The sequence below is a fragment of the Ranitomeya imitator genome, chromosome 4, assembly GCF_032444005.1.
Source record: "Ranitomeya imitator isolate aRanImi1 chromosome 4, aRanImi1.pri, whole genome shotgun sequence".
Taxonomy (NCBI): domain Eukaryota; kingdom Metazoa; phylum Chordata; class Amphibia; order Anura; family Dendrobatidae; genus Ranitomeya; species Ranitomeya imitator.
Genome location: NC_091285.1, coordinates 355,975,036 through 355,989,393, shown reverse-complemented (window position 1 = coordinate 355,989,393; position 14,358 = coordinate 355,975,036). Strand labels below are relative to the sequence as shown.

General features: G+C 44.4%; 1 protein-coding gene across 1 annotated transcript in view; it reads left to right on the top strand.

Annotated features, from left to right (window-relative positions):
- LOC138676120 (pendrin-like) overlaps positions 1-14,358 on the top strand; it is a 105,270-nt gene that overhangs the window by 61,700 nt on the left and 29,212 nt on the right. The window lies entirely within an intron of this gene.

The window sequence follows — 14,358 nt, the reverse complement described above, 5'->3', positions numbered from 1 at the left end:
TTCACATTTTTAGAGCCCGGAAGGTACGAAATCACAAAGTCGAAGCGGGCAAAAAATAACGACCAACGGGCCTGTCTAGGATTCAAGCGCTTGGCAGACTCGAGATAAGTCAAGTTCTTATGATCAGTCAATACCACCACGCGATGCTTAGCTCCTTCAAGCCAATGACGCCACTCCTCGAATGCCCACTTCATGGCCAGCAACTCTCGATTGCCCACATCATAATTACGCTCAGCGGGCGAAAACTTCCTGGAAAAGAAAGCACATGGTTTCATCACTGAGCAATCAGAACCTCTCTGTGACAAAACCGCCCCTGCTCCAATCTCAGAAGCATCAACCTCGACCTGGAACGGAAGAGAAACATCTGGCTGACACAACACAGGGGCAGAACAAAAACAACGCTTCAACTCCTGAAAAGCTTCCACAGCAGCAGAAGACCAATTAACCAAATCAGCACCCTTCTTGGTCAAATCGGTCAATGGTTTGGCAATGCTAGAAAAATTACAGATGAAGCGACGATAAAAATTAGCAAAGCCCAGGAACTTTTGCAGACTTTTCAGAGATGTCGGCTGAATCCAATCCTGGATGGCTTGGACCTTAACTGGATCCATCTCGATAGTAGAAGGGGTAAAGATGAACCCCAAAAATGAAACTTTCTGCACACCGAAGAGACACTTTGATCCCTTCACAAACAAAGAGTTAGCACGCAGGACCTGAAAAACCATTCTGACCTGCTTCACATGAGACTCCCAATCATCTGGGATCAAAATGTCATCCAAGTAAACAATCAGGAATTTATCCAGATACTCACGGAAGATGTCATGCATAAAAGACTGAAACACAGATGGAGCATTGGCAAGTCCGAACGGCATCACTAGATACTCAAAATGACCCTCGGGCGTATTGAATGCAGTTTTCCATTCATCTCCTTGCCTGATTCTCACCAGATTATACGCACCACGAAGATCTATCTTAGTGAACCAACTAGCCCCCTTAATCCGAGCAAACAAGTCAGATAACAATGGCAAGGGATACTGAAATTTAACAGTGATCTTATTAAGAAGGCGGTAATCAATACACGGTCTCAGCGAACCATCCTTCTTGGCTACAAAGAAGAACCCTGCTCCCAGTGGTGATGACGATGGGCGAATATGTCCCTTCTCCAGGGATTCCTTCACATAACTGCGCATAGCGGCGTGTTCGGGCACGGATAAATTAAATAATCGACCTTTAGGGAATTTACTACCAGGAATCAAATTGATAGCACAATCACAATCCCTATGTGGAGGTAGAGCATCGGACTTGGGCTCTTCAAATACATCCTGATAATCAGACAAGAACTCTGGGACCTCAGAAGGGGTGGATGACGAAATCGACAAAAATGGAACATCACCATGTACCCCCTGACAACCCCAGCTGGATACCGACATGGAATTCCAATCCAATACTGGATTATGGGTTTGTAGCCATGGCAACCCCAACACGACCACATCATGCAGATTATGCAACACCAGAAAGCGAATAACTTCCTGATGTGCAGGAGCCATGCACATGGTCAGCTGGGCCCAGTATTGAGGTTTATTCTTGGCCAAAGGTGTAGCATCAATTCCTCTCAATGGAATAGGACACCGCAAAGGCTCCAAGAAAAACCCACAACGTTTAGCATAATCCAAATCCATCAGATTCAGGGCAGCGCCCGAATCCACAAACGCCATGACAGAAAACGACGACAAAGAGCATATCAAGGTAATGGACAGAAGGAATTTGGACTGTACAGTACCAATGACGGCAGACCAAGCGGACCGCTTAGTGCGCTTAGGACAATCAGAAATAGCATGAGTGGAATCGCCACAGTAGAAACACAGACCATTCAGACGTCTGTATTCCTGCCGTTCAACTCTAGTCATAGTCCTATCGCACTGCATAGGCTCAGGTTTAACCTCAGGCAGTACCGCCAAATGGTGCACAGATTTACGCTCGCGCAAGCGTCGACCGATCTGAATGGCCAAAGACAAAGACTCATTCAAACCAGCAGGCATAGGAAATCCCACCATGACATCCTTAAGAGCCTCAGAGAGACCCTTTCTGAACAAAGCTGCCAGCGCAGATTCATTCCACTGAGTGAGTACTGACCATTTCCTAAATTTCTGACAATATATTTCTATATCATCCTGACCCTGGCACAAAGCCAGCAAATTTTTCTCAGCCTGATCCACTGAATTAGGCTCATCGTACAGCAATCCGAGCGCCAGGAAAAACGCATCGACACTACTCAATGCAGGGTCTCCTGGCGCAAGAGAAAATGCCCAGTCTTGAGGGTCGCCGCGCAAAAAAAGAAATAATAATCAAAACCTGTTGAATAGGATTACCAGAAGAATGAGGTTTCAAGGCCAGAAATAGCTTACAATTATTTTTGAAACTTAGAAACTTAGTTCTATCTCCAAAAAACAAATCAGGAATAGGAATTCTTGGTTCTAACATAGATTTCTGATCAATAGTATCTTGAATCTTTTGTACATTTATAACGAGATTATCCATTGAAGAGCACAGACCCTGAATATCCATGTCCACACCTGTGTCCAGAATCACTCAAATGTCTAGGGGAAAAAAAAAAAGTGAACACAGAGCAGAAAAAAAAAAAAAAAAAAATGATGTCAGAACTTTTTCTTTCCCTCTATTGAGAATCATTAGTTAGGCTCCTTGTACTGTTATGTTTGCTAATGACAGGTGTTATGAAGGCAATCCAGAAACACAGTGTGCTTAGCGATCAGAGCGCACACAGTGATCTGACAAATACCCAAAAATACAAGAACGAGCTCTGAGACGTGGAAACTCTGTAGACTGCACACCTGATCCTATCCTAAACACAACTAAAAGCGGCTGTGGATTGCGCCTAACAACTACCTAGGCAACTCGGCACAGCCTAAGAAACTAGCTAGCCTGAAGATAGAAAAATAGGCCTGACTTGCCCCAGAGAAATTCCCCAAAGGAAAAGGCAGCCCCCCACATATAATGACTGTGAGTAAGATGAAAAGACAAAACGTAGGGATGAAATAGATTCAGCAAAGTGGGGCCCGATATTCTAGGACAGAGCGAGGACAGTAAAGCGAACTTTGCAGTCTACAAAAAACCCTAAAGCAAAACCACGCAAAGGGGGCAAAAAAAACCCACCGTGCCGAACTAACGGCACGGCGGTACACCCTTTGCGTCTCAGAGCTTCCAGCAAAACAAAAGACAAGCTGGACAGAAAAAAAGCAACAAAAAAGCAAAAAGCACTTAGCTATACAGAGCAGCAGGTCACAGGAACAATCAGGAGAAGCTCAGATCCAACACTGAAACATTGACAAGGAGCAAGGATAGCAGCATCAGGCGGAGTTAAGTAATGAAGCAGTTAACGAGCCCACCAGAACACCCGAGGGAGGAAGCTCAGAAGCCGCAGCACCACTTGTGACCACAGGAGTGAATTCAGCCACAGAACCCACAACAATACACACACACAATACGCAGACATACACATACAGTACGCAGACATGCTGCACACACATACAGTACTCAGACATGCACACACACACAGCACTCAGACATGCACACACACACAATACGCAGACATGCGCACACACACACAATACGCAGACATGCGCACACAATACGCAGACATGCGCGCGCACACACACAATACGCAGACATGCACACACACAATACGCAGACATGCGCACACACACATAATACGCAGACATGCGCACACACACACAATACGCAGACATACACATGCAATACGCAGACATGCACACAAATACAATACGCAGACATGCACACAAATACAATGCACAGATATACACATACAATACGCAGATATTTACATACATATATTTGAAGACAAATTCACAAAAAAACATAAATATGTACAGTCAAACACACTGATATACACAGGCTTGTCACCCATCAGGCTCCTCTGGCATGTGGCTGTGGAGGGAGCGCTGCTTGATCGATGGCCGTCACTTAAACAGACATGGCCACCCACAGTGCACGCTGAGCTGTGTCTGTTACTAATGATGCGGTCAGGAAGACACTGTGCCTTTAACTTTGCTTGTGTGTCCGCCCGGCCGCATCATTACTAGCAGAAGCAGAGACATCGCTGCAGAGTGCACTGTGCGCGGCCATGTTTATTTAAGTGACGGCTGAGCTCAAGTAGTGGCGAAGCTGCTGGGGGAGCAGCCCGGGCTCCCTGGTATCCCAGCCACGAGTGGGCCCCCCCCATTTGTTCAGGGCCCCGGCATTTGCCCCGGTACGCCGGGTGCTGACGCCGGCCCTGCTGGTGTACCTGTAGTGTCGTGGGAATTATAGCAGGTATAATTATCAGCTAATACGGTTATCCCTCCTGGGACCTTTAGTTTGGGTGCTTCATGAATTAGTGGGACATAGTCTGAGCAATCAGTGGACTTTAGGCCCTTCAACAGATTCATAACACAGGCAGTGGTATTGTCATCAGGAAAAAAAAAACAATGCATGTGTGTAACATAGTAACATAGTTAGTAAGGCCGAAAAAAGACATTTGTCCATCCAGTTCAGCCTATATTCCATCATAATAAATCCCCAGATCTACGTCCTTCTACAGAACCTAATTGTATGATACAATATTGTTCTGCTCCAGGAAGACATCCAGGCCTCTCTTGAACCCCTCGACTGAGTTCGCCATCACCACCTCCTCAGGCAAGCAATTCCAGATTCTCACTGCCCTAACAGTAAAGAATCCTCTTCTATGTTGGTGGAAAAACCTTCTCTCCTCCAGACGCAAAGAATGCCCCCTTGTGCCCGTCACCTTCCTTGGTATAAACAGATCCTCAGCGAGATATTTGTATTGTCCCCTTATATACTTATACATGGTTATTAGATCGCCCCTCAGTCGTCTTTTTTCTAGACTAAATAATCCTAATTTCGCTAATCTATCTGGGTATTGTAGTTCTCCCATCCCCTTTATTAATTTTGTTGCCCTCCTTTGTACTCTCTCTAGTTCCATTATATCCTTCCTGAGCACCGGTGCCCAAAACTGGACACAGTACTCCATGTGCGGTCTAACTAGGGATTTGTACAGAGGCAGTATAATGCTCTCATCATGTGTATCCAGACCTCTTTTAATGCACCCCATGATCCTGTTTGCCTTGGCAGCTGCTGCCTGGCACTGGCTGCTCCAGGTAAGTTTATCATTAACTAGGATCCCCAAGTCCTTCTCCCTGTCAGATTTACCCAGTGGTTTCCCATTCAGTGTGTAATGGTGACATTGATTCCTTCTTCCCATGTGTATAACCTTACATTTATCATTGTTAAACCTCATCTGCCACCTTTCAGCCCAAGTTTCCAACTTATCCAGATCCATCTGTAGCAGAATACTATCTTCTATTGTATTAACTGCTTTACATAGTTTTGTATCATCTGCAAATATCGATATTTTACTGTGTAAACCTTCTACCAGATCATTAATGAATATGTTGAAGAGAACAGGTCCCAATACTGACCCCTGCGGTACCCCACTGGTCACAGCGACCCAGTTAGAGACTATACCATTTATAACCACCCTCTGCTTTCTATCACTAAGCCAGTTACTAACCCATTTACACACATTTTCCCCCAGACCAAGCATTCTCATTTTGTGTACCAACCTCTTGTGCGGCACGGTATCAAACGCTTTGGAAAAATCGAGATATACCACGTCCAATGACTCACCGTGGTCCAGTCTATAGCTTACCTCTTCATAAAAACTGATTAGATTGGTTTGACAGGAGCGATTTCTCATAAACCCATGCTGATATGGAGTTAAACAGTTATTCTCATTGAGATAATCCAGAATAACATCCCTCAGAAACCCTTCAAATATTTTACCAACAATAGAGGTTAGACTTACTGGCCTATAATTTCCAGGTTCACTTTTAGAGCCCTTTTTGAATATTGGCACCACATTTGCTATGCGCCAGTCCTGCGGAACAGACCCTGTCGCTATAGAGTCACTAAAAATAAGAAATAATGGTTTATCTATTACATTACTTAGTTCTCTTAGTACTCGTGGGTGTATGCCATCCGGACCCGGAGATTTATCTATTTTAATCTTATTTAGCCGGTTTCGCACCTCTTCTTGGGTTAGATTGGTGACCCTTAATATAGGGTTTTCATTGTTTCTTGGGATTTCACCTAGCATTTCATTTTCCACCGTGAATACCGTGGAGAAGAAGGTGTTTAATATGTTAGCTTTTTCCTCGTCATCTACAACCATTCTTTCCTCACTATTTTTTAAGGGGCCTACATTTTCAGTTTTTATTCTTTTACTATTGATATAGTTGAAGAACAGTTTGGGATTAGTTTTACTCTCCTTAGCAATGTGCTTCTCTGTTTCCTTTTTGGCAGCTTTAATTAGTTTTTTAGATAAAGTATTTTTCTCCCTATAGTTTTTTAGAGCTTCAATGGTGCCATCCTGCTTTAGTAGTGCAAATGCTTTCTTTTTACTGTTAATTGCCTGTCTTACTTCTTTGTTTAGCCACATTGGGTTTTTCCTATTTCTAGTCCTTTTATTCCCACAAGGTATAAACCGCTTACACTGCCTATTTAGGATGTTCTTAAACATTTCCCATTTATTATCTGTATTCTCATTTCTGAGGATATTGTCCCAGTCTACCAGATTAAGGGCATCTCTAAGCTGTTCAAACTTTGCCTTCCTAAAGTTCAATGTTTTTGTGACTCCCTGACAAGTCCCCCTAGTGAAAGACAGGTGAAACTGCACAATATTGTGGTCGCTATTTCCTAAATGCCCAACCACCTGCAGATTTGTTATTCTGTCAGGTCTATTAGATAGTATTAGGTCTAAAAGTGCTGCTCCTCTGGTTGGATTCTGCACCAATTGTGAAAGATAATTTTTCTTGGTTATTAGTGTATAGATATGTATTCGCTGCAGCACAAGCAATACATCCTACAGAGATATTCTGGACTCTTACATTGTATCTTACCCATTCTAACCATACATTTTTCCTTGGGGCTGTTTGTGTTTCTATGGAGAAGACTTCTAACACATATATAATACTGGATGATCCCCTCTACCACCCGTTAAGTCTCGGGGCACTTGACTACATCGCAGAAATCAAATCGCCAGATATTTACCGGGGCCGTTAGGTTTACCCAGAGAATAGTGGCACCGGAATTCTTATTTACAATAGAGGCCGAAAAGGTAGGGGCGAGGATAACCCCCAGCCCCAGGACCAAAAACAACAGCAACATTTTCCTTCAATCACCGCTGTAACTAAGCGCTGGTTCGGTCTCTTTTGCAGTGTGAAGCGTGGATCCAGGTGCTCTTTCCTTCAAGTTTTACTGACATAGGAGTGATGAGGAAGACTTGGTAGGGACCGTTGTACAAGGGTTCTAGTCCGTGCTTTCTGACATGGCTTTTCACGACCATAAGACCACCAGTCTTCAAATTGTGACAAGTGTCGGTTTCTGCTGAATCTGGAAGGGAAGAAGAAACTAAAACATCGGTGTTAGCAACATTTTTACTAAGCTGAATAGCATATTGAACAGCACGGTCAGTTTCTTCTGACAACTATTGAGACTGAAATTTGCAACTGAGAACCTAGCACCAAACAATATCTCATATGGGGACAGGCCATGTTTTGCAATAGGGGTAGTACGAATATATAAGAGCCCTGGCCATGGAGCCGTAGTCTCCTGCATCAATTTTGGTCAATTGTCCCTTCAGTGTGCCATTCAGCCTCTTAACTTTCCCACTGGATTGTGGATGGTACGGAGTATGGAGGGCTACAGTGGATCCAAGCATTGTCAGAACCTCCTGATACACATGAGAAGAAAAGGCCGGGCCTTGGTCACTTTCATCAACTTCTGGAACACCATATCTGCATTTGACTTCCATCACCAGTTTCTTTGCTGTGGTCTTTGCAGTCACGTTGGTAACGGGGAATGCTTCTGGAGAACATGTCGACAACCACCAGACAATATTCATACCTTCCAGACTTAGGCAACGTGATGTGGTCCACCTGGAGCCTTTGGAAAGGATAGTCGGGCTTAGCAAGGTGCTTCGGGGGTACACGTTGAAGTTGACCGGGATTGCAGGTTTGACAGATATTACATGCACGGTTGAGTGCTGTCAGGACTGTAGAAATACCTGGAGTCCAGTAGAATTTTTGTACCAGGGCAAGGGCCTGTTCTTTCCTCGGTGTGTGGGCCCATGTGCCCACGTGGCAATAGCAGGGTACATCCGCTTAGGGATACACACAAGTTGGTCCTTTTTCCAGAGACCATTGTCCATACGTGCTCCATCAGCCTTCCACTGCTTCACTTCTTCCTTTGGAGATATTCTCTGCATTGTCATTAAGCGGTCTCGCGGGGTCCGGCAGAAAACCTCAGTCTGGCGTAGATCATCAGGTTCCTGTAGAGTCAGTGTTTCTTGTAACTGTTTACGCTGAGAGCGTGTGGTCACCATAGCTGGTATGGTCTGTTCAACGGGTAGGAAAGCAGCAGCTTTTTGCTTGCATATCTGCAGAGGCGTTACCAACAGTCTGTGGACTGTTCCTAGGACCGTGCTCCTTAACTTTGGTAATGGCCACCTGAGTAGGTAATTCGATTGAGTCCATGAGGGTTTTAACAGCTTCAGCATTCTTCACTGGAGTTCTGGCAGTAGTAATAAATCCTCGATTGGCCCATAGGGCTCCGAAATCATGAGCAATACCAAATGCATACTGTGAGTCCATGTATATATTAGCCCGCCTGTCTTTGGCTATAACACATGCAGTAGACAGAGCCTGAAGTTCTGCTTCTTGTGCTGACAGTGAGGGAGGGAGTGCAGCTCCAGGCAATACAGTGTCTTCCATAGTAACAGCGTATCCGGTGTGGAATCTGCCAAACTCATCACATCTTGAACAGTCTTTCAGGGCATTGTAGAGGGGTTGCATTATGGGGAAGCGTCCGGTATCCATTGACAACAATAAGTACATAGTCCAAGAAAACGCTGGAGTTCAGTCTCATCTTTTGGGAATGGAAGGGAGCTGACGGCTATTTTTCTTTCTTCTGTGAGGTGTCTGGCACCCTGAAGAAGACAGTGACCCAAAAATATCACTTGACCAAGGCAGAACCGAAGTTTCGAGGCCGAAACCCGACAGTTCAGATCTGCCAGATACTTGAGGAGGCTAACAGTGGCAACAATGGCTTCCTGCTCTGTCTGTGCACACAACAAAAGATTACCCACATACTGAAGCAGCGTGACATAAGGATATTCTAACTGCCAGGGTTAAAAACACTCGCCCATATATTTTTTTTGCAAACTGATTGGGAAAGGGCGTGTAAGATACACATCTCATTATATTCATCTGCATAGGGGTTATATAACATACATACCATTTGACCATCATCTTGGAATTATACTCTGGAGCGGAACTGTGATAATAAATCTGCCCCCAGTAAATTTACCGGACATGAGGGAGAGATTACGAACTGAGCAGTAACTTCAGGGAAAGGTCCCACAGGGATGGGTTTTGTGAGAGTCTATTAATTGGGTCTGCCATCTACTCTAATTAAAACAAGCTCTTGATCTGAGAATTAACATGGCGGGGAGATTCCCAGACATAGGGTTAAAAAGGATATTGGAGTATGAGACTGGATTTGTGTAAGGGAGGGGGGCTGGAGCTGGAGCCTGGGTCACTGATAAGGAAGGGAGCTGTGTCCTTGAAGCTGCGGGGGCTAGAGAGCGAGTAAAAAATCACTGCAGCTGCTGATTTAACCTCTAATTTTACTGCTGATACAGAATGGGTTAAGTTCTTCTGAAAACTTTGTACTACTTTTTTTTCAATGCATCGTCCAGAGTGGAATTCTCGATGTCAGGTCTAACTGACATTATTGCCTCTTTCAATTCAGATTTAAGGCTGGGACATCAAAGCTGCCACAAAAAGGTGTGAATGGGCTTTATTATACAGTAAAAACCCCAAATCTTGAAACACTGCCATAAGACGCCCATAGAACTTCTCGTCAGTCTAGGATATATTGGTGCCTTGGGGTTAAGGGGCATAGGGCTTACAGTCGGGAGAAGAGGCTTAATTTCCTGGGGAGGGACCATATTACCTAACAGGGAGCCCCCCTGTACCAAATTTTTTATTGTTTGCTTTCCCAACACATTAATCTCAGTCACTTTCTCAGTTCCTTCCTGCACCACAAACATCCAGTTTTTTGTCATAGTAATAGACAACTTTTCCTTTTTCAACGTTACAAAAACAGATCCGAATTCACGTCCTCTGTTAATCCTTAATTTGCTATATATATCAACCATTCAACTTGAAGCAGGTGAATCTTTTACCAATCTTTCAATTACACTGATAGCCAAACAATCTCTTACAAGTTACCTTCTAAAACAAGACACCATATTTCACTTTAAACTTACAATAATTCTTTCTAATTCAATACAATATTGTACTATTGCACATACTACACAAGGATAGAAAATTCCGAGAGGACGCAGCGACTCGCTCCCTCCATACCAGAAACACAGAACAGATAAGAACATCACAGCATTCCTCAACACAAAAGAAAGCAATAGCGCAGCTGTTTGACTCCCTCCTCCAATCGGGTGTCCTACACACAGTAACAGAATACAGCAGTTCTCAGACTCAATTAATTTCTACGAAACCTTCACACAATTCATATGCCAGAACACCTTAGAAAAACCAATGATTGAGGTATTTTATAACCAAACACGGGCTCTGCATCCTCTGATCCTCCCTCTCCATCAACCTCTCAACATTCTTGACTGCCTTCTCGTCCTCCCGTGACTTTACTTATTGTCTTGACTTCCACAGCATCCTCACTTAACTTGTGGGGCACGGACTTCTTCTTTAAGAGATGCAACATGACTCACAGAATACTACGCCCTTCTGCAGCAGGCCGCTGACAGCGACAACAACACTTGTGTCCTAAACACGGAACCTCTCATTCGATGTGCTATGAATAAAGAGCCTCGCGCTCAATATTTTTCCCTAACCTGAACACCAGTGATTACAGTCTGCCCTGTCACGATATTCTAAACGTTGGGAGGCGGTCTCCTAGTGAGACCCCTCCACTGAGATTCTGGTGGTCCCCCTCTTGGGACGTCTTAATTACCAATGAGATTCTGGTGGTCCCCCTCTTGGGAAGTCGTAATTACCAATGAGATTCTGGTGGTCCCCCTCTTGGGAAGTCGTAATTACCAATGAGATTCTGGTGGTCCCCCTCTTGGGACGTCTTAATTACCAATGAGATTCTGGTGGTCCCCCTCTTGGGACGTCTTAATTACCTATGAGATTCTGGTGGTCCCCCTCTTGGGACGTCTTAATTACCAATTTGTACAATATCGCAGAAGCTGCGTCTCCTATCCCTTTCTTTCAGCCGCACCCAATCCACAAACTTCTCAATCTTTCACTCTATTTCGCTACTAGGCAATAGTCACGGGTAGGGTGGTTGAATGGAGTACGATGACCATTGGAGGAGGTGTGGTGTACACGAGGACGCGCAGAATGCGACGTCTCTCAGTTGCTGGTTCGAAGCGTGGCACGGGATCGCGCTCGGTCTCACCACTCGACCGGTCACTCCCCAGACCCAAGGAGACCACAGACTAACCAATAACGGCTGAAACACTAGCAAGTGTGACACATACAGAGTGTATGATCTCCACTTACCGTGTTTGGAGGGTGATCAGTCCTCGAGGTCAGCCACTACGGGTGTCGTCCACGGACGTCCAGGCATGGGTCCAGGGGGTCCCGGATCGCGGGCCACGCCCCACATTGGGCACCAAATTGTCGGGGTCGTCACGACAATATCCTTCCTTCAACAGTCATTCCAAATTAGATTATGTGAGCATTGGTACCGGATAAGAATGAGTCAGACAAAGGCTGGTTCAAACTCAGTGCATGCTCGTGTGTCTACAAGGTGTAGCAACGTCACAGCAACTGAACTCTTTATTTCCTATACACAACATTATATGGTCTATTGGGGGAAGGTGTGCAGAGGGCGGGGTTAGGCGGGGTTTAAGCAATATGTCTAGTATTCAGTCTTTCTGGTTGGTCCTGATGTCATCTGATGGATCCTCCTTTCTCCACGTCACTTTAAGTTTCGACTTCAACAGAAATGATACTTTAGCTTCTGGAATGTGAAACTTGCTTCTCATCAGAAGCAGAACTAGGGCAAAGGTGAATACTGGCAGCCATGTTAAATACAGTTACATTTGCATTAGCAAGCAAAGGGAAAAAACTTATTGTTTCACAGCATAAGAAAATATAAAAGTACAAAAGTGTATAAAGATATATATTTTCACCTTGACAATCCTATGAGGGATCAGTGACCTGTCAGCAGTCTTCATTATGAGTAGCTAGTCCCATATCAATCGTGATGGAACCAAGAAGAGATCCCACAATTGAAATATAAAATCATTTTTATTGGTAAATAAATATAAAAAGACAGAGAATAAATACAACAAAATACAGTACTAAGGGACGCCAAACTAATGTGGTAACATTGGGCAATAGATGCAGCAATCACCTGCATAAACCATATGCTAGAGGAAGGCTAACAATAATAACGCCTTACAAGTGCTAATATCAGTGCCCATACGTCTCAGAAGCTGAGCAGCAAATGGAAATACACCCGGAAGTAAAAGGTCATTAACTCAAAACTGAAAATGAAGATTAAACAACAACCACAAGATGGAATTCATCAACCAAGGTATCATTTTAATCAATATAATGGTGCCATCTTGTCTGTAGTTACTATGCGCAATCCTGCTGACAGGTTCCCTTTTAATATAAAATTTAATAGTTCCCGTTTCTTTTAGTCTGTAACCTGCACCCCTAAGTCATACGCTACTAGAACCAGGCCTCCAGTCAGCCTGTATAAACAACTGGTGTGAGTAGTTTGGGGTTATCATGGAGTTCACAGTGACTGTATCAGGGGAATATACACTGCTCAAAAAAATATTGTGAACACTTAAATAGCACAATGTAACTCCAAGTCAATCATACTTCTGTGAAATAAGCCTGTCCAGTTAAGAAGCAACACTGATTGTGAATCAATTTTTCCTGCTGTAGTGTAAATGGAACAGACAACAGGTAGAAATGATAGGCAATTGGCCAGACAACCCCTATAAAGAAGTGGTTCTGCAGGGGGTGACCACAGACCATTTCTCTGTTCCCATCCTTTTTGGCGGTTTTGGTTACTTTTGCATTTTGTCATTGATCTCACCTGTAGAGGTACTGTTGAAGAGCATGAGGCGGTGTCTATAAAGTACAGAAGTTTCTCTCAAGTAGTGCAGCTCATCCAGGATGGCATATAAATGTGAGCTGTCACAAGAAAGGTAGCTGTGTCTGTCAGCACAGTGTCCAGAGCGTGGAGCAGATACAAGGAGACAGGCCAGTATACCAGGAGATGTGGATGGGGCCGTAGGAGGGCAACAACCTAACAGCAGAACTGCTACCTCTTCCTTTGTGAAAGGAGGAACAGAAGGAGCAGCAAGAGAGCCCTGCAAAATGATCTCCAGCAGGCCACTAATATCCATGTGTCTACTCAAACTGCCAGAAACATGGTATGAGAGCCCGACATCCACAAGTGGGTGTTGTGCTTACAGGCCAACATCGAGCAAGTCCATTGACACTTGCCAGAGATCACCAAGATTGGCAGATTCGACATTGGCATTTTAAACTGTTCATAGATGAGAGCAGGTTAACACTGAGCACATGTGACAGAGTCTGGAGGCGCTGTGGAGAACGTTCTGCTGTCTGCAACATCCTCTAGTATGACCAGTTTGGCAGTGGGTCAGTGATGGTGTGAGGAAGTATTTCTTTGGAGGGTCCCTCAGACCTCTGTGTGCTACCCAGAGGTACTCTGACTGCCATTGTGAGACCATATGCAGGTACCCTGGAACCTGGGTTTCTTCTGATCAATGAGAATGCTAGACCTCATGTGGCTAAAGTGTGTCAGCAGTTCCTGCATAATGAAGTCATTAATGCTATGGACTTGTCTGCCCTTTCTCCAGACATGAATCCAATCGACCACATCTGGGACATCATGTCTCGTTCCATTGACCAATGCCATGTTGCACCACAGATTGTCCAGGAGTGGACTGATGGTTTAATCCAAGTTTGGGAGGAGATCCCGCAGGAGAACATCCGCCGCCTTATCAGGAGCTTTCCCAGGCATTGCAGGCCCGTGGAGGTTACTCACTATTGTGTGACCTTGTTTTGAGGCATTTCCACTGAAGTTGGATCAGTCTGTAATTTGATTTTCCACTTTGATTTTGAGCATCTTTCCAAATCCAGACCTCCATGGGATATTAATATTGATTAACATTGA